Genomic DNA, 21,929 nt, shown 5'->3' on the forward strand with positions numbered 1-21,929 from the left:
AGGTACCCGTATAAACAACGTTAACAAGGCTAGCGAACACTCTGCACATTGTGTACATTAATGCGTCGTCTTGGTTTAATATGTTTAACATCGTATGTTTGAAAAAGAACAAATGCCATCAACACTTTTACATCACACCCTTGTCTGGTCTATCCCAAATGGCACAGTGCACGTACTCAGACACCTAAAGCCACGCAACTTAAAGCGTAAATAGATACGTTGTCATATTTGGCGCATTTTATGCAAAAAAAATTATGGTTTTAACTAACTAAATAATAAAGTTGTTTTATGATCAAAAGGCAGTGTCACAATGCTCACCATTTTTGTCTTTCAGGGAGCAGTAGCAACAAAGAAGTTCTCAAGGTGAAAAATGTGAATCTGCTTCCTGTTGACCTATGTAATAGCAGCTCCTGGTATGAAGGGAGGATTGTTGAGAACAGCATTTGCATCCAGTTTTCAGGGGCTGATGGAATAGACACTTGCAAGGTAAGAAAACAACGTCATTGCCATAAAATTCTCATGAGAATTTGGGACCAATTCGATTGACCTTTTAAATTCATATGAGAATTTAGGACTAACATATTGGTGTTTATAAATCCATATGAGTATTTAGGGCCAATTTAATGGTCTTTCTAAAGTTCACTTGACAATTTATGTCGTTATTAAATTCACGTAGGAATTTATTCCAATATAATGGTATGGCCTTTCTAAATTCTTATGCTCATGTTGGACCAATACAATGGTCTTGCTAAATTCATATGAGAATTTATAACCAATCCAATGGTCCTTATTTTCTCATATAAAAAGTTAGGACCAATACAATGACCTTTTGTATTTTTTTTAAATGATTGAGTGCCAGGGCACAGAAGTTTGTTTAGTTGTGTTTCAGTGATTGTGATACAGGCGCAGAGCACCAGACTATGTGCATCTACTGTATTTTTTGTGCACTAAAACTACCATGCAAAAAGCAGATTGTTGTTCATTGTTCTAAATTTAAATTCTGAGGTTTGTCAGATTTGTTTTCAAATACCTTAAGTACATTGGACACAGACTAAGGGCCTGATTTGGGCCTTATTTACAAAGGTAAATTTACAGTTTTGTGTATTATTTATTACTATTAAAGAAGGTGTTTTAAGAGTAATATCTTTACGACTGTGGAGTCTCCCACTCATGGCAGAGACTGAACACATACAAGGACTGTCCTATCATTTCATGTGCAGAGTCTCCGCCACATGAGCAGAGACTCTGCAGTCGTAAAGATAGCACTCATAAAATACCTCTGTGAATAGTAAAACATCATAAACTTACATAACAGTGTATGTTTACCTTTGTGAATCGGCCCACACTGTTTGGCTGTTTCCAGACAGCAATATTACGTTTTTTAGTATTACTATTCACCTTTTCAGTAGGCAGTGATTTTCTTTTTACTGCTCGGTTTGCCCAGACAGTTGTTTTATTTTCAAGATCCCTTACCAGTTTCCGAACATTCTTTATGAGTCCCCTATAACACCTTAGAACCCTCCTAAAATAGCACTTTCACTTAATTCCACTCTTGCTGTCCTCCATTACAGTTTGGAGGAGAAGCTATTTCTCTACACTACATATGTGCGTTCTTAAAGTAGAATACGTTTTATTACACTGTTTGCCATACCCTAATATAGCCCAAATGATGTTTGTCTATTACTTCTTTCACATAGTTTCATAGGTATCAGCTCACATTCTGTTCAGATTCAGAGGTTCCTGGACTGATGGGGACTACCATTGCATGATCTTTCGTTCAGTGGTTGCATCTATTTTTTGCTTTTCAGTCTCCATTCATGCAATGATGACACTCTGAAGCCCTGATGAATGTAGACTGAAAAGCACTTAGTATGTAAATATATACCCTCAAGAGCCAAGAGGACTTCATCCCCCAACAAGTAGTGCGCCAGGAGGCACATTTGCAGAGTGAGGGACAAAGAATATTCTTGATGATTGCATAGGTAGTGCCTATATGATTCTATGAGGGCCATTGCCAAGGACAAACTGTGAATACCGGGTGTTTTTAACAAAGTGTAAAACCCATATATAGAAATATTATACATAAGGTTTCAGTGTAGCTATTTAGTATAATTTAACTTTCACCTTTGTATTCATCTGTAAAAATAACTACATCAAAAATGCATTTTCCTTTTTCACAGCAACACCGGAGGTCCAAATGATATCAGTAGTCATGAATACAAATGAAACATTGTAAAACAGATATATTGATATATTTTACAGAAAGTTTCAGTCTAGCTGTTTAGTAATGCACAATGTGTGACAGGGCCCTCTCTAAAGGGATGAACACAAAATATCCATGTAGGACGATGTCCATTTCATATTATCTTAAAACCTATCATAGAAAACGTCTCCAACTGGCGATCTACAAGAGGGAAGCTGGAGGACCATCTACATCAGTGGCAGCAGCAACAATACCAAGCCAGAAAGTCCCTTTAGAGGTACAGACTACTACAACAGATATGGCTCCACCGTTTTTATGAATGGCCACGTATTGCATGGACTGTGGTGTTGGTATAACAGCTGGTGAGCCGTGTGTTACAGCTTTTTAATTAATACACAGAGGGGCATATTCTCAAGGATGTATCGCCGAGTTATCGGCACTTTATCGCAGCCAAAGTTGTGATAAATTTAACGCCCCATTCACAAGGTGGTGCTAACAACCCATATCACCAGTTTACCTCCGATAGCATCCGCAAAAAACATCGCCACAGATGACCCCGGCAACTATCGCTAATAAGATGCAGAGTAGGCGTTCCCGAGCAAAAACCCGCAACAACACCACTCCGCAACATTCGCAACTACCAGCCAGATTGGCAATAAGATCTCAAAACATGCGATAAGGCGCGTTAGCAGCAGGAAATTAACACCTGATCTGACCTGGTGCAAAGTCGGACGACAACCGGCACCAGAAAAGGGAGCCCAGCCCACAGCCACACCTGATGACCAGCAGATACCATGGAGCCCTGATCATGCAGCTCAGAGCCCCAACAGAGCCACAACACCCACCGCCACCACCCCCAGGACTGCCTCCCCCCCTGGACCCCTCCTGCCCCCCCCACCCAGACCACCACAGAGGCAGCGCGGACAAAGACAGCAGACCCTCAGGAAACGCACCAGCCTCACAGACCTAACACCAGACAGGCTGTGCTGCACCTGATGGCCTCAGGTACCTCCCCACCAACAACCACCAGAGTCGGATGAGTCTCACAGCCAGCCCCATCCAAGTTCCCACACCTCTCCTGGATGCCATCAGCTTGGTACCTCAGTACCTATACATCCCCACAATGCGCAGGACCAGCTGGAGACCAAGCAAGGACTATACGCCATCGCTGGATTCCCGCACGTGTTGGGGGCAATTGGCTGCACACATGTCCTACTTGTGCCCCCTGCCAACACTGCACACAATTACCGCAACAGGAAGCACAAACATTTCATCAATATGCAGGCAATAGTGGACCACCGGGGACTCTTTACCCATGTTGTCGCCAACTAGCCAGGCATCTTTCGACAGTCCATCATCAACCAGCGCTTCCAGGATGGCACCCATGGGAATGCACTGCTCGTTGGGAAGTACCAAAAGAACACACCACACACCTCAACTCAACAATCATGCAACTCACAGCTCTGGCAATGCACATGTTACAAAATCACATACAACATGCCAAACAACATGCCCACCCACCAAACATGACAGCACAACTTACTGTGGTAACCTGGGCTAGCCATGTACATGAGCCTTCAACGGTATGGCACCTCAATAGTGGAATGTGGGGAGAGGTGTTAACCAGGCATGTGCGAAGGAGACAATTGACCCATGAATAAGAATGTACACAATGCCAAGTATGGCGGAGATGTGCTGGACAGACTGCTGTATACAGACCACAGACATATCCATGTCTACATGCACTGCTGGTGTTTGGAGTGTAGTGGACAGTGGTCACCCCAGCCAGTGGAGAAGATAGCAGAAATCTAGCTTGTGACGCCCCGCCTGTAAACGTGTGCAGAGTGGGCTGTCCCGGCGTACGCCAGGCCAGCGTGTGTGTGTGAATAAAAAGCACATAGCTCTGGGCGTGGTTCTCTTCCAGAATGCCCAACGTGTCTGCCAGGGTGGCGCCTCCCAGCCCGCCAAGAGGCCGCCGTCGTCGCCGTGAGCGGTGTTGTCTGCGATCCTGTGCGGCTGCTGCACCCCAGGCCTCTGGTTCCTAAACCCATTTTGCCCGCCCCTGCGCAGCCAGGCCTCACTGCTCACCTGCCGACACCGGTGTGTGTCAAAGAGGGCCCACCACGTGCCGGCGCAAGCTCCAAGCCCGAAGCCTGTCACCTTGGCAGCCTCCTCAGTGCATCACGGCCTCCGCAACACAGGCCCGCTGTACTCCTGTCTCGTTGACGTACTCTAACGCTGCCTCTGACCTACACTATGGTCAAGTAGGTCACACATTTGGAACTGAGTCTTGATTATACAATGGCCGAGTACACATATCAATGCAGAGTTTAAATCTCTACACTCCCTTCGATGTGGTGACACCAAGTCTCTGCATAGCATCCCAACCACACTTGTCTGTGGGCCCTTGATGACTATGCCTTTGGCTTAAACTGCGGTCCAGCAGGCCTCACAACAATCCAAGGCAGGAAACGGCATAGTCGCTGGCTGAACACCCGTTCAGCTCTGGTGCTTCTACCTCCGTCAACCACAAGTCATTCCCACATGCTATTTCAACATCATGTGTTAGAGTTCCAGGAGGAGCTTGCTGAACAGTGGCTGGCCTGCGCGGACTGCTGCCTCCGGCCTACACAACGGTCAAGTAGGCAAAACATGTGGAACTGAGTCTTGATTTGTGTATGGCAGAGTTCATATCATTGCACGCAAGGAGAGGTATAAGTGGAAGACACGTTTGGGTCTGGAGGAAAAAAGGATAATCATTACGGAGGTGGTCGAACACTGCCAACAACTGCTCTCGTGTCACTAACTCTGTGCATTGCGAGCCAACAACACGTGACTGTGGGCCCCTGCTGACCGCTTCCTCTGGTCTACACTGCGGTCGAGGAGGTCCCACATTGGGAACTCAGTCTTGATTTATTTATGGCAGATTTTATATCATTGTACAGGCCTCATCGCAGACTGCATCCCCTTTCAGCTCCGGTGCCACTAAGTCTGTTCCCCGACATCCATGGACACTTTCTGGTTGAACTTTGGTGGTGACTGAGTCTATGGACTGGGGGTTGTCTTCATCATCATGTCAGTGATACTGACTTTGTGGCAAAAACGAGGCTGTAGCATTCCACTCCTCCATTTGCCACTTCTGGCCGGCTTCTGCCCTCTGCATCATGCCTTGGAGGACACCTTCCACTGTTCCCCGCAACCCTCCACTACATCCACCTTCGACATTGACGAGGACCTGCTCAGCTCGCGTGGCCCTATCTCACTGCACCACAAGTCACCGTCCCGTGGCGGTGTGCCTGTGCCGGCCACAGTGCATCCGGGGCCACTAACTCTGTGCAGCTCAAGTCATGGACCCTTTCTCAATGAATGTTGGATGGCCTGGGGCTCACCAATGCCATGTGTCTGTGGCCATGCGCTGACCGCCGCCTCCGGCCTCAACTGCGGTCGACCAGGGTTCACACATCAAATCGAGTCCTGACCTACCCCAACGTTGCATCACCGCAGGATGTACAAGCCACCCCCTCCAGGATCAACTCCATGCAACAGGTGCCAGAGTTGGAGGTGTCTTACTGCCAGACGATCAGAGTTGCTCACACCTGTCGTGGGTGCCGTCATCAGCTTGATACCCTGCTCAGCTCTTCAGGTGCCACTAAATCAGTGCACCACAACTCATGGACCATTCTGGTTGCATATTGAGTGAACACTATACTTTCTCCGGCTACCACCATATGCTTCACAGTTGTTTCTGTTTTGCTGGTGTTTTTTGTTTCCGCTTTAATTGTGATCACTGTTCAAGTTGTTGCCAGCACCAATGACTCCATGAAGGTTGGCTTACACTCACCCCACAAACATCCAGCACAGGCGTCACTGTACATGTGACCCTGGCAATAAAGGTGTCAAGCGCAGGTGCCCTTAGCCAGTTCAACAAACTATCTGAGTGTGTCTGTGTGCTCATGATGTATACATTAAGGCCCCGGGCCCTACAACATTACCTTGTGCCGTGTACAGCGGACGCAGCCATGTCACCGCAGGCAGCGGGTGAGACCTTGCACATGTAGCTATGTCGTTCCCCACTCAATATGTAAGAAGAGTGAACTGGGCTGGCGTACACCAGTCCAGCGTGGGGGTGTGGATGATTATCCCGTGGCTCTGGGTGTGGTTCAGTACTGGAAATGTGCAAAGGCATGTGTCTCTGTCGCAGTGTGGCCTCCGTTGGGGAGTGTAGGCGGTCCCTGTTCGGACTTAGACACCCACGTATGTGATCTAGTTCGGCTTCCATGAGGTAGAACCCCACCCACACCTGTTCAGCCACCCCCTTCTGGCAGTCTGACACGTCGCCTTGGGATGCGATGTGTGCTTCGGTGGGCTGCTGGGAGCCAGCCGTGGTGGTGGGTGCGTCCAGCTGTGTGGTCTGTGCAGGAGGTGGGGCATCCTCGATGCAGCTGGGCTGCTGCTCCTGGAGGTCGATTGCCTAAGAAGTCCATGAACTGTTGTATGGCGTCGGTGTCGAAAGTGTGAAGGTCCTCTTCAGCATCACTGTAGAGTTGTCTGGTCTGCTCTGCTGGAGGTGTTGCTTGTCCCTCTGCAATGTGAAGGGGAGACGCTTGTTGACATTGTGTTGGCATGTATGTTGACGCATTGTTCAAGTTTACATAGAGACTGCATGACAATGTACATTGTGACTGTTTGGGTGGAGCGGACTATTTGATGCGGGACAGTGGACAGTTGGACTACATGACGTAGGTGAGGTTGTACACATACATTTTCGTCTCAGTTTCCTGCTAAGTCAGATGTGATTGGCCATTTTGTACGCACAAGCGGACCCAGTTGTGTCCTCTGTTCTGCAGTGTAAGTGTTGCACTGTGTACCACATTGTCGTCCATATGGATGTGCTGTCATTGCTATGTGTGTGTGCTGCATTGTGGGAGAGTTGCCCCTGCAGCTGTGATTTTGCTGCCCCTTATCCCTTGGAGGTGGTGTGCCTTTGGCTTTTGTGCTTTTAAGGTGCTGTGATGTTGGCGACTTGGGTCATTTGTGCTCTTGGACGGTTTTTGTACTCTTGTGCATTTTTTGTCTGCAGATGTATTGTAGACATTAGTGGTTGTTTGTGCACGTGGATGTGTCAGAGTGTGACCTGCTCCTATACGGATGTGGTCCACACTCAGCCACCTCAGTGTCGTGGCGTGCACGATGTCATGGTGATTGTACTCCAGCCATGCTGCTCGTCATGTAGTGTCACTTGCATTGTCAGTGTGGCTCACAAATACACATTTTTACTGTGTTTGGCATGGGTGCATGTGTGTGTTGTGTTGTGGAATTGGTGATGTGTGGGGTGGGACCCATTTGGGCACATGGTGGACGGGGGCCTACTTGATGTTTGTATGTGTGCTGCAGTGTGCCACGGGTATCAGGGACATGACCCAGGGTCATTGTGGGTGTGCGGTGCGCTACACGTCGTTGTGCATGTGTGCCATTGTGCCTGTCACGCCCCGTCCCCCCTGTCCCTGTTTGTTACTCACCCTGTTGATGTTGCATCAGCTCATGTCGAGCAGTGTCCGGACTTTCGACTCCTTGCACCATCTCCACACTGATGGCTGTGGCCACCATTTGCTCCAGCTCCTCCTGTGGCGTAGGACTCCCAACTCCATTCACCGTTGCTGCTTTCCTGTTGGCAGCAGGTTTCTGCTTTGTTTGGCTTTTCAAATATTGCCAGCGCATCTTGGCCTCCTCGACTCTCCGACTGCATTCACAATGGAATGCCATTTTTCTGTCTGTGTTGCCAATGACACGGTGGAGGTGCCAGACAGTTGTTGTTGGTGTTCTGTCACCTCCGTGACGACGATTAGGTTGTCATGTGGACTGAACCGCGTCTTCCTCTTCCTCTTCTCCTTGGCCTTCCGCAACCCCGAGGGTCCTTGCTCGTGGTCTGTGGGGCTTGTGGGGTTTGTTTTGACCTGGGCACTCGGTCTGGGTGCTTCCATGTTGCTATGCAGTTTATTTTGTTTTTGGTGTGTTTTTCTTGTTCTGCTTTTATAGTGCATTTTCCCACATGACGTGTGGGAATTGCAGGTCTGTCGTTGGTTATTGCTGATCTTTGTATCTCAATTGGCCTCATCACAACTTTTTGGGCGTTTGTGTATCGCATTTTTGCAGCGTTGCGTTGATTGTAACGTGGTCATTTGACGCGTTATTGTGGGACTTTCACATGGTGACGCCGGGTTCAGAATACTACGTTAACGCGGTGTTGTTTTCCCATGATAGACTGCGATCTGCAATGTTGCGTTAAGCTAATTTTGTGATGTTTATCACATGTTCTTGAGAATATCCCCCAGTATTTTTTCCACCTTTTGTATTGTTTGCACATTTCATAAGAGGAGTTCATAGTGCACAGCAAGAAGGCAATGCAAAGATGAAGGACCCTCGACTTCAATAGCAGCAGAACACCACCAAAGCAGAGAGTTCATTCAAAAGTCCAATCTCAACTTCAAGATTTGGCTCCACAGTTTTCCCTGATAGCATCATACTGCATGGATAAATCATGATTTACTTTTTCACTTTTTAAATATAAGTCAACAGTCTGTGTTTAAATCTAGTAAGTGCATCAACAACATATACAAACATATTCAGATTTTTTACAGAACACTGTTAAATTTTGTAATCTCTTTTTTAAAACTATCAACTGTAATATACGTGTCTTTTTCTGCAACTCCTCCTCTTAACAACTCATCATTTTCCCTAGAATCCTGCTAAGGACCAAAGAAACAAAACTGCACATCACCACAAACCTTTTCTACATGTGCCATACTACCATGCAAATGTGCTCTACTGATTTCTCCTAAACATAAAGCAAGAGTTTTCGCATAATACAGCCTCCTACCTAAAGATTGCATTGTTGAGTGGTATGACTTATTTTGTGTTTTAAACTTCGCCTTGGATAGATACATAGGAGTTTTCTTCATATATCAATGAACTGCTGTCGAATACTAGAAACACTACTACAGTTTCATTTGTATATGGTACCCTGACTACACCTTCCTTGTACCTCTTCTGCAAAAACCTCTTCTACAATTCTAGGTACCATCATCTCTTTTCAAATAGGAATACCATTCTTCATTTTATAACATCGTCCTCTTTAATCAATAGCATGAACTAATTTGTTGTCCTGGAGTTAGCTTTCTTCATTAAAGAAAGTCTCTGTACAAGAAGTATGTATCCATTGTCAACTAAAAACTGTACAGCAGTTACTTCTATTCACTAATCTTTTCTTCTGGTTTTGTCTCCTCATGCAAAAATACGATTTTGTCAAGAGTCTTCATTCTATTTAGAATCAAAATGAAAAGCCTCCTCTTCAAAGCAAAGGCATTTTCAACTACTCTCTCAAACCGTTCTTTCTGTTTCACTGCATTGCTCCTTCTTCTACACTTTTTAAAATTTAACATAAAATGTTCCTAATTATATGAGTGCCTGAGTAGAGCCAGAGTGTTTCATCAGTGCACACATGTGCCTCAGTATTTCAATGACTGCATGGGTTGTAAGTGAGTGTTTAGATGGCTGCATAGGTTCTGAGAAAATGTTATAATGGTTGCATTGTTACAGCCTTGTTAATTGCATAAGTCAATAGATAATACCTAGTTGATTTGATGAATGTATATGTAGTGCCTGCATACTTTAATTACTACATAATTTCTGCTTGCCTGATTGCAAGAGTACATGTATAGTTTCTGGATAATTGAATAAATCCATGGATAGCGAGTCACTGATTTGATGACTGAGTAGTGGCTGGGTGATTCCATGAGTGACTGAATACTGCCTGTGTGACTGAGAAAGTACCTTCATTCCTGTTGGATACATAACAATTGTCATTATATCTCTGAATCATTGGTTATCTCCTTCTGTCAGTATCAAACTACCTGTTTTACTGTACACATGCTTTACTTCTGAGCTATGTGTAAGTGAAATCTAGGTATCACACTTGATATATAACTGTATACAGAGCACTCTAGAAACATACATTGCTTTGGTGTTTCTAGCGAATCGTCGTCACTCGATTGCTTGAACCTGAGCTGAGCGCGCGATAGAGTCGGAGGGCGGCAGAGCCTAAAGCTGCTGAGCCGGAAGCCACTCTGTACCTGACCCTGCACCTGTACCCAGGCGGTAGAGAAGCGGCAAGCGGTAGAAAGGCTGCAATAGCCCCCTGACCATCGGAGCTGCTGTACTCCCTCCGTACTCACGCTACTCCACTTTCCTGTAGCCTGTAGCTGTGCTGGCTGCATTAATCCCATTGACTGGGGCTGGGGCTTGTGTCTTGTGGCATATTGGTACCAGGAACGTGGGGGGTACGGTATGCACACCAGCTGCAATTTTAGAAATCTCTCACCTGCAGCAACATCAACATTAAGCAGCAAGCACCTTTGTGGTGGGGATTCCTGTGTTAGCTTTGGCGTAACGGCTCCTCTACAATGGCCCAAGGATTAAGGAATAAGGACTGGGGAAGCGTCTAAGCCAGTGCGTCAGTGGGTACGGTCTTGGTATTCACCCCCTTTCTGCTGACTTTCCGTGACATCTGTTCTCCTGTACCACTGCCAGACCAATTGCCACCAGTTGCCACCAGTTAGCTCAAAGGTTGTTTGACATAGCTTGTGAACACGAGTGTGGTTGCCATTAGATGGCGGCTGGGAAGTGAGGCCCAAAGAGAGCCGTGGAGGTGGCCCAGTTAGTTCCGGGTGCAGCCTGCGGTTCTCCCAGGTTGCCCCACTCGCAACTGGTGCTCAATAACGCCAGAGAGTCTCCATTTTTCAGCTATTTAGTATAGTTTCTATTTTTTCAACTCTCAGACTAGGGTTGTCGGTACATCTAGCAGCGCTGTGTTAGGGAGTGCCTGTACTGGTAACCTGTGGAGAGCCAAGTACAGCCCATTTAGTCCTTAACAGGCACCACACTGTAGTCCCTCCTGTGGATCCTTCATCAAACCTTAAGAGCCTCCAAAATGTATTTACGGATCATCAAACCAAAATCATCATCTATGATAGTAGGTAGCATGCACTCAGGCAAAGAAAGAGCTCCTGTTCCCCCCACAAAAAGAACAAAGAAATTGCAGGAGTCAATAACATCAAAATAAGTAAAAGCAAATACTTTAGGAGGAAACCAATTGCAAATTTCACCGATCGCACAAATGTTTCAAAAATCTTTAACAATTCCACACAAATTTGATTTTATGAAAGATCCAATTGGAGCCATATTGTCAACACAAACGGCGACAGAAACAACTAAACTTCAATCCCCGATTAAACCAGATTGTATAACACGAGAATGAAAAAATGCGACCAACTTTAATTACCATGGGAAAAAGGAAAGGGAAGGTGTCTTAAAAGGGCATATCACGGACTTTAAAATGCTAACACTAGCATTAATAATGCACAGTGCCAATGAGGAGTTGGAGGTACTAGGAATTTAAAGTGGAAATTAAAAATACTAAAATTGAGATAGAGTCTACGCCTCTCATACCTGAGATAAACTTGGTTAACCAAGAGTCATCGGCAGAGAGCTCTCAGGAACTCCAGTACAGAGTTAATAGTGGCAGTAAGAATTCCTTGGGACTAAACTTAGACATAAGACTGGATCCGGGGAACAGCATACCCATTTCAGGTGATTCAGAAGACCATCAAGAAAAAAAAGGCAAATGTGGAACAAAGGAGGATAACTTACAGCTGTGGAGTACTCCGAATAACAATCATACCTACAAGGACAAAAACAAAGGTCCAAGTACGACAAAAAAGAAAGAGGACGATAAATTAAACTCTCCAGCTGGATCCATAAATACATCACTAAGTGACTCTGAATGTCAGAAAACTCAAAACTCAGTAACTTCAGATAAACATGATTTAGGGTCAATATGGGATATATTTTACAGAACTTCACACCTAAAATTAGAAGCTCTTACGCTTCAATCAAATAAAATGGTGGTACAAATTGATTTACTCAATGTCATGGCAAATGCGGTGGCCGGAATAGATCAGAAACTATCAACGCTAAACAGCTTGATAATTAGAGCTCAAATGCAAGCATCTGCCTCCTATTTAGAATGTACATGTGCCCTAATAATAAATAAATTGGCAACAATACCAGATGTGAGGAATACTATCCTCGAAGACTTAAAATTGAGTCTTCAAACTGAAAGGTCGAATGAACAACTAGAAAATAAGAAAATAAAGGATATTGAATCAAACTATAAACCCTCAAAGTGATGTAGTTCAATTGAACTCACTAAGTGAAAAGACAAATACAGATAATACAATATTGGCAACAGGACGAGACCAACAACAATAAGGGTTGATGTCAAACAATCCTCAAAAACCTACAGGATTGTCTATAGATGAAAACGCTGAGGACCAGGGGGACAAGCAATTAACATTCTTTAATCTGTCAAAAAACATAAGAAAAAGCTACAGAAAGCAGGAAATAAGTCTAAACGTAACTCGTATAACAGTATACAACACCAAAAAACTGGACAGAAGGAGACTAGAAAAATTAGTACAAAGCAATATAATGAAACACCAGGAAACCAGGGTATAGAATCACATGGAAAATGTTTATTCAATCTAACAAAAAAAGCATGAAGTACTTTTCACTATTCGATAAAGGTAAAAGAGAAAAAATGCTAAAGGAACTGAGTAAAGTGGATAGTGAATCCTGTGATTGAGAGAATTCGCCTTTTTCAGACATAGAAGGGATTCATATAAACAAAACGCAAAAAGAAGCGGTGTTGTCGGAAGATCATAAACCACTAGATAAGATGTCAGTTGCTAAGGCAGATGTACTACTAGAAAAGGCTAAAATACAAAAGCATTCCTTGACTCCGGTAAAAATTGAAGAACCTGGGAATCATGAAACAGAAAGTTATCCAATGCTTCCAATACAAAGAACAACCTGGGTATATCAAAATTTAAATCAAAGTCTAAGGCAAAGTTCAAAACAATATCAAAATCAAAACCACCCAAATAAGAGTATGTACACGACACCAAAGGGCTTGATTGAGCCAATAAATATTCACCGGGACCTATCAAATGAGGAACATGTAACCAGTGTAAAGGATGGAAGTGAGAAATCAACAATCAATGGTAACACCCAACTTATATTTAATCCTGAATACTGCTCAAGGGGTAGACATGATATATTAAACCAAGGGAATATCCTACGTCTTTTTAAAGCTATCCGGCCCCTAGAAAAAATCACAAGTAAAAACATCGAAGCTATTGCATTTCTTTCAAATAAAGAAAGTAGCCAAGAAATGACATTGTTAACTCTGAATTCTTCCTACCTAGTGGAACTAATCATTAACGAGAAAGAAACGTTCTTAATCTGGGGAAGAAAAATGAGTAGGCCTTCCCAAACATCACACCCAAGTCCATTTACTTCAAATGAGAGCCCCAAATATCAACAGGAAAATAGAATTCAACAGGTGTTCTCAATATTGAAAAACCCTGTAGGGAAAACAGATAATGCAGTAAAATCGATAATGAATAAATCCCAAAAAGAAAAAACAATCAGATTAAATGAAGGATGGATTACAGCAGCCCTTCAGGGGAGAACCCAACCTTGACAGTATAACTAAAAAAGGAGGAAATATAAAAACACAGTGAATCTATACAACTCTATTCTTGGAACATAAATGGGATACATTCAAAAATAAAAAAAGCATATCTAACATCAATGTTAAACACCTACCAGAGTATATTTTTACAGGAAACGTGGCCTACAAACTCACTAATGCTGGAAGGCTATAAAGGATACCTTGAGCCGGCAATTAAACTAAATAAATATGGCCACCCTAGTGGGGGCTTAGCAACATTTATAGCTATAGATCTGAAAATGGAGCACGAACAACTGGTTTTAAATTATAACAACCTACTAATAGTAAGGCTACGGTACATGGAAAACAAGAAATTAAAGTCATTATTACTTATAAACCTATATATACATCCTACAGCAAGCTAAAGGAAGACCACATGTTCTATCGTTATTCATTTCTTACTGCAGCAAATGATTGAGGATCCATTTATCAAATATATATTCTCAGGGGATTTTAATCTAACTCTATTAGTGCCCCATTTTAGGACGACTCAATCACACAACAAGATTTTCTATGGGCAATTCCTCAACAAATGTTACCTACTGAAATTAGTATCACATGAGGTAAAATTGAACTAACTTTCCTTATAGATAGATCTGAGACCTGGCATCTGGCTTGGCAGTTTGGGCTGGACTGTTCCCATAATGAACAGGGTCAAGACTGATTTGCAAATGGCTGGGTCCGAACTGGGGTGACAAAGTGAGCTAAAGAACGATGATGGATTAAACCCAGATCTGTGACTGGGAGTGAGTGTCTGCAAAAAGTTTCAGTGCTCCGTCCATCATCTCCTTGCGTTTGCTTTTTCACCCTAAGTTGGCAGGGTATGGCCCTTGTTCACTTTGCCACTAGATGTAAGCTAGCCTGGCTGATGGGGGTGTTACCCGAACCAGTCCCAGGATGCTTGTTTCCGGTCCAAGAAAGACCTAGCTTGGCAGTTCGGGATGGACTGTTCCCAAAAGTAACAGGGTCAAGACTGATTTGCAAATGGCTGGGTCTGAACTGTGGTGGCGAAGTGAGCTAAAGAATGATGATGGATTAAACCCATATCTGTGACTGGGGGTGAGTGTCTAAAATGTTTCAGTCTTTAGTCCATCATCTACTTGTGTTTGCTTTGTTCGCCCTAGGTTGGCAGGGTTTGCCCAGATAGGGGTCCCTTGCTCACTTTGCCACTGGATACAAGCTAGCCTGGCTGATGAGGGCTGTTAGCCCGAAACCATTCCCAGGATGCTTGTTTCTGGTCCAGGGAAGACATGGCTTGGCAGTTCGGGCTGAACTGTTCCCATGGGGCACAGGGTCAAGACTGATTTGCATATAGCTATGTTTGAACTGGGGTTGCGAAGTGAGCTAAAGAACGATGATGGATTCAACTCAGATCTTTGACTGGGGGTGAGTGTCTGAAAAGTTTCAGTGCTCCATCCATGATCTCCTTGTGTTTGTTTGTTAGGCCCTAAGTTGGCAGGATATGCCCGTAGAGGACCCCGTGCTTACTTTGCCACTGGATTCAAGCTGCTCTGGCTGATGAGGGATAATAACCCGAAACCAGTTCCAGGATGCTTGTTTCCGGTTCAGGGAAGACCTAGCTTGGCATGTTGGGCTGGACCGTTCTCATAAGGAACGGGGTCAAGACTGATTTGCCTATGACTGGGTCTGAACTGGGGTGGTGAAATGATCTAAAGAACAATGATGGATTAAACCCAGATCTGTGACTAGGGGTGAGTATCTGAAACGTTTCAGTGCTCTGTCCATCATCTCCTTGTGTTATCTTTGCTTGCCCTAAGTTGGCAGGTTGTGCCCAGTGGTGGGTCCCTTGTTCACTTTGCCACTGGATTCAAGCTAGCCTGGCTGATGAGGGGTGTTACCCCGAAACCAGTACTAGGATGCTTGTTTCCGGTCCAGGGAAGACCTGGCTTGGCAGGCAGTTCGGCCTGGATTGTTCCCATAAGGAACAGGGTCAAGACTGATTTGCAAATGGCTGGGTCTGTACTGGGGTGGTTAAGTGAGCTAAAGAACGGTGATGGATTAAACCCAGATCTGTGACTCGGGGGGGAGTGTCTGAAAAGTTTCAGTGATCCGTCCATCATCTCCTTGTGTTTGCATTACTTTAAAAATGTACATTAGAAATGTAGACTTATATGGGAGTTTGATTAATAGGCGTATCACACTGATGAGAAAAAATACATGAGATGAACTGTATCTATTAGAAGGTATGTGTTTAAGAGGTTAGTAGTGAATGTTTTGGGAAGTAATAGAAAAATTAATTAGTGCCTGTTTATCACATTGTGTATTTTATTGCAAATTAACTGTAGAGTTTTGTGGGAAGTTGTAATTAGGAACTAAAAATGTTTTAAAGGTCTAAACATTATGTGCCTAATACATACATCTGTAATTTGCATTCTGTGAGTTGTAGTACTTTTAGTAACATTATTAAATAGGAAGAGTGTAGTGAGAAATAAATGATGAATACATGTCTGCGTGTATATGAATTGGAAAGAAGTAATACTTGTTAGCTATATATTGGGAAGTGTTTGTCAATATGGTTTTAAACTTATATGACCACTTTATATCTGCTTAGATGGTGAGATATAGTTTTTGTGCTTGCACATAGGTACATATACGGTGAGACTTTGAGTTTGCTTAAAGATACAGAGCGGTAAATAGTTTGGGAATGATGGCTTGAAGTGTACATCTATTAAGAAATCACATGTATGTTTACATGGTGATCTATGTTCAGTAAGGCTGATGAAAATTTCATGTGTAAGGTAAGGGTAGTGTTTTTCTTTAAACATGTTTTTTTTAAATTGAGAAGGATTAACAGTGCAGAATGCCTCAAGAGTTCTTGTGCTAGCTTCATTTCGAGTGTAACTTTTGTTTGAGATATGCTGAATATGCTGAATATATGTTTTAGACGCAGAAGAAGTATTTGAGAATTGATGTAGGTATGCCATTCACAAAAGGTTTTGTGCTCTGGAAAATTTCAAAATGTTGTTTTCTGTTTTAGAAACTTACTGATGCACGCTCAGTAGCAAAGCAATGTCAATTTCAGTTTCAATTTCTTTTTATTGTTTGAATAATTAAAATCTTACAATATAGTAACAATATTTCCTCTTATAATAAATATATATTGATGCAAGTTTGATTTAAAACGGTTAAGTTAATAAAACGTACATTTAATAAACTGATCAATTTAATCTTTATAGTTAAATATAGCAGCACTTAGTAGTTCAGATTTTATACTGCAACTTTTCCTATTATATACATCCTATATTAAATCTCGTACTGATCTCAAATTAATCTTGTAATTCTACTTCCCTTCTTACTATTATTAAATTTACAAAAGCTAAGGTCCAGAATGTGACATCTCAATTTAATCGTACTGGTCTAATGCCCTTTTTACTGTTAATAACAACTTTACAAAAGCTGAATTCAGTGCTATGTCCTCTGCATGAAGGCATCCTATCAATGCTTGTCTACAGGTCCGTATTCCTCTGGAGTTGAAATGCCACTTAAGTATAGTCTTTCATTCAACTTTAATGTTTGGGCATGTACATAGCAAATTAATAATGTTCTCTTCACCGTTTCACATAGGCGAAAGGGCATCATCTCCGTTGATCAAAGCCAAGGCATTACGTGGCATGAGCTTGGGAAAACATCTAAGCGAGCTTTTATGAACACATTTTTATTCTTCAAGGACCAGGGAGTTTCTAAGTACGATTGGTCTTTCACTTTTGTATACCCATTTATTACTGACCAAGCATGCGTTCTCTTTGCTAGGGAATTTTTATCATTCAACAGAGATAGATGTTTTGTAATTTTGCTTATAGATTTTTTTTTTTATGAATCTGTAATTATTGGCTTATCTCAAATTGTGTGTGCTGAATATTCATCTAAAGCGAGTTGTAGATGCTTCCAGAATGAAGACTACGGATTTGTTTTTATTTCCTGCCATAACAAATTGGACATTTGATTTACATTATTCATTGTGATTCTTTTCCTTACTTTTATGTATTTGCCTTTTTGTGCAATTATCTGATTGGTTAGGCCAAATCCCAATCTAATCTGTGCATGCGATGAACTGTATGGAAGATAAAAAAGTGATTTAAAGATTTTTGTCACAGCATTATTGATGATTATAGCGTCTTTTCCACACAGTGCTTCGCTACCATATGTTATAGTTGTCATCGAATAGTACTCCCAGATATTTGTATGCTCTCACTTGTTCTAATGGCAAGTTTTGAAGGAACCATTTATTCTTATACTTTGGTTTTAAGTTTTTGTTAACCTCCATAATTCTTGTCTTGGCGTTGTTTATAACCATACCATTCTCTTGGGAGTACCTTGATATCCTATTTATCAGACGCTGTAGCCCAACCTTTGTTTGGCTTTCTAGGATAACACTGTCTGCAGATAATAGATTTGATATATGAGTTCCAGCTAATTTTGGTTGGTAGGCATTCACTTCATCCATTGCGTATGTTATGTCCCATAGAAACAGATTAAAAAGCAATGGGGCCAAAACACACCTTTGCTTTAGGCCCTTGGAAGTTGGGATTTCCTTAGATACACACAAGCCATCACCTATTCAAACTCTTACCCAGGTTTTTTAATAGAGTAGTTGGTTCAATCTTAAGAGGGAAGGTGGAATTCCTTGCTCTTTCAACTTCTGCCAAAGTAGTTGCCTTTGAACATAATCAAAAGGCTCTTTAAAGTCTACATAACACAGATACAATGGTTGTTTGTTGGCAGTGTATTTATCCATTAATACTGATGGCACCAATATATTTGTTGTGGTTCCTAATCTTTGTATAAACCCAGTTTGATTCAAAGGAATTATCTGTTTCTCCATTGCCCATGAGGTTAATTTTGAAAGTAGGACTCCAGCAAATAATTTAGCTTTAGTATCCTACAAGGTAATTAATCGGTAGTTACCTGGCTATGCCCAATCCCATTTTTTAGGTCTCGCTGAGCCAAAGGCTCGAAGAGACATTTTGTATGTGGGATTTTCAAAGTGCTACCCACAGTCTTTTGGCTGGCCTAAACCTTGAGTGCACGATCACATGCACGTGCACAGCTGCTCCCACTCCCCCCTCCCTTCTCTATAGCTTTCTTTCACTTTAGCCGCTTTGACCCTTGCATTCCCCCCTCCCTTCTAAGCCCAGCCCTTTGATGCTCTGCTCGATTACTTTCACTTTCGCCGCTTTGATGTTTGATTTTTATTGCCTTTGTTTATGTGACGGAGATCCATTGCATTTGGCAGAACATTTCTGGGGCCGTATTGCATGAAATACACCAGGTGGCGCTAACCTGTTTTACAGAGCACCATACAGCATTTTGTTCTGCGTTAAAAAAAAGACGCTTTAGGAGCGGAAAGGAGCTATCCCTTTTACTTGTATTAAAATGTATTTTTAAAGGTGTCTCAAAGGATCCTGAACATAGTTTATACTAGCATGCTCCAATACTGTCCGTATTTCACTCCTGATTGCACTGGCCTTCCAGGTCCTAAGACTCAGACTCATGATGTTACTGTTATTTCAAAACCAATCTAACATTTGTTTTGTTTTAGGTATTACCTTAGTAAAGCATACCTATGTGATCTTACTCTCCTTGGTCAGTGTTTTATTATGGATGACAAGATGTTTTCTCATTAGGACTCGCACCATAAGCCTCTTTCATTCCAAACATCTGGAAACGCATTCGTCTCTGTAACTATATAGTAATGGCTTTCAGTTACAGCTGGCGGAAATTATGCTACACACCTATTTATTGCCTTCACCAAACGATTCTGCTTTCACTGGTGTGACCATAACTTGCCAAAATATTTTACTGATGCTTTCGGCAGTGTCTCCACTTCTGTCTGATCACTCCTCAAATGACACCTTCCTTAATCCCACCTACAAGCAAGGTAAGCCACTCAATTTTATGCTAATTTCAAACACTTTATCCAAATCTAAACCCATCATCGCTCCATCTGACATGCAAATCAGTTCGCCTCCTTGTAGATCGCTCTCTCATGTACCCATCTGCTGTAGAAAACAGGACCCCACTGCTCTCACTGCTTTCCACGTGATCTTCATAAAGACCTCACTTCAGTCTTGCACTACAGCTCATACAACTGCTTCATTATCCACCTTGTACCAAAGATAGGCCTCAGCCATGAATTACACTTGAAATAAGAGCGCATAACAGTAAATGAGGGCAGCAGTACATAAATGGCGAAAGCACATATTCACTGCTAACTTCTTGGTTAATAAGCAAGCCCTTCATACACTGCATAGTGATCTAGGAGGTGTCAAATCTATCTATTTCCAGGACCTCATTACCTCACCATCCACAAGCGCTCTGTGCAAACCTCCAGCTCTTTACTCTCTCCATCTTCAGCCTGCTACATCTGCTCCAAGATTAACACTATAATTAGTCCACAGTGCTCAAGTCCTCACTCGCCTCAACCCCTGTGCAGTTAAATTATTACGATTTAACACAACATCCTCCTAACAAACGTTTCTTCTTATGAAAGTAGCTAATCCACCCTGTGCCCCCCCCTGTAACCATTTCGTCCTCCCTTCATCAAATCTTTGCCTCTTTCATCCAACAGTTTCCCCTGCGTTTCCCTTCGCACTGACTGCCTGTCCTGTAACCGACTACTCAACCCTCTCCTGTGTTCGGAACCCTTCATTCCACTATCCTATCCTCTCCTCTGTTCTTGTCTATGCTCATTCTCTTAGATCGTTCTGCCTCTCCTTTGATATTGCTGGTCACCCCACACTTTTCTCAATGAGCGCACGGGGCATTAGCTGGGTACCAGCCCTTATGCTCCTCAATAAGCAGCAGCAATCGTTGCAGTTTCACCAAGGTGAGTTTAGTAAAAGTTTATTTTACTACTTTCGATAACTGGTGCCTTTCGCAAACAGAAAAGGTAATGACAATGTATGGCACATTACAAGATGGCATGTTTTAATACTAGGGCTTCTGATTATATGCATAACGTTTGATCTAGCAGACATGATTGAACATATGGTGAGACCCTTAAATGAAGGCTTAGGGCTCAAATCACAAAGGGACTAATATGCAATAAAGTTACGTGTCTCTTCACTCATGGCAGAATCTCCGCACTGCACTCACTGCAGTGCGCTGGACAGAGAGGCTGCTCAGAGTGCAGAGACTCCACACTTGTACCTTTACTACACGTAAGTCCCTTTGCAAATCAGACCCTTAACCTCTACTTCTTTGTGATTTTTAAAATAAAGAGAGGGAAGCATTTATAGTAAAAATGGAAAACTCGTGTCTCTATTTACAATGCAGTTATTGGTTGTTTTTAACTTTCAAGAAAATAACACATTTGTTCTTAAACGACATCCATATCTTAAATCACACATTTCATGATTTTGACATTTGGAATTTCATGTCATACCCTTCACTTGTGCCCATTCCCGGCTTCTTATACCCTTGTTATCTAGCAGTGCTTTCAACACCACAGGCCATCAAATTCTGGACGGAACGGCCCTAAACGGTTTCGCCCATACCTCTATAATCACACTCAAATGCTAACAAGCATTGGCATAGCCAATAGGTCTCGCCTTTGGGACCGTTTAAGTGTTTAGTTATCCAGCACAATATCCTTGGTGCAGTAACATTAACTGTTGCATGACTAAACACTTATAAGGTCCCAAAGGCGAGACCTATTGGCTATGCCAATGCTTGTTATATATTGGTGAAAATAACGAACCCTGCCATGTTTCAGGTATTATTAATGTCTCAAAAGTTTCCTTAAACACTTTTGTGAGATATTCTGCCCAAAAAGCCGGATTTTTTTGTATAATGTGAATGGAATGCCATTGGGACCGGGAGAACCATCTTTTTGTTTTTGAATTAGTTTGTATACTTGATTGGGCGTTATGTCAGTTTTGTAGTCAACATCCTTTATTGGCATATCTATCATACTGTCATCCTTTTGGGTGATATCACAGTTGGAGTTAAGGTGTGTTGTTAAAAATCTAATCCAGTCTTCTTTGCTTTATGTAGAGGATACAGCTGTTTTGGAAGGTCGTGATAAACCATTTATCATTTTCCAAAAATCCCTTGCATTTGGTTGTTTACTTGTAT

Source organism: Triturus cristatus, chromosome 4_1 (assembly GCF_964204655.1).
Source record: "Triturus cristatus chromosome 4_1, aTriCri1.1, whole genome shotgun sequence".
NCBI classification, from domain to species: Eukaryota; Metazoa; Chordata; class Amphibia; order Caudata; family Salamandridae; genus Triturus; species Triturus cristatus.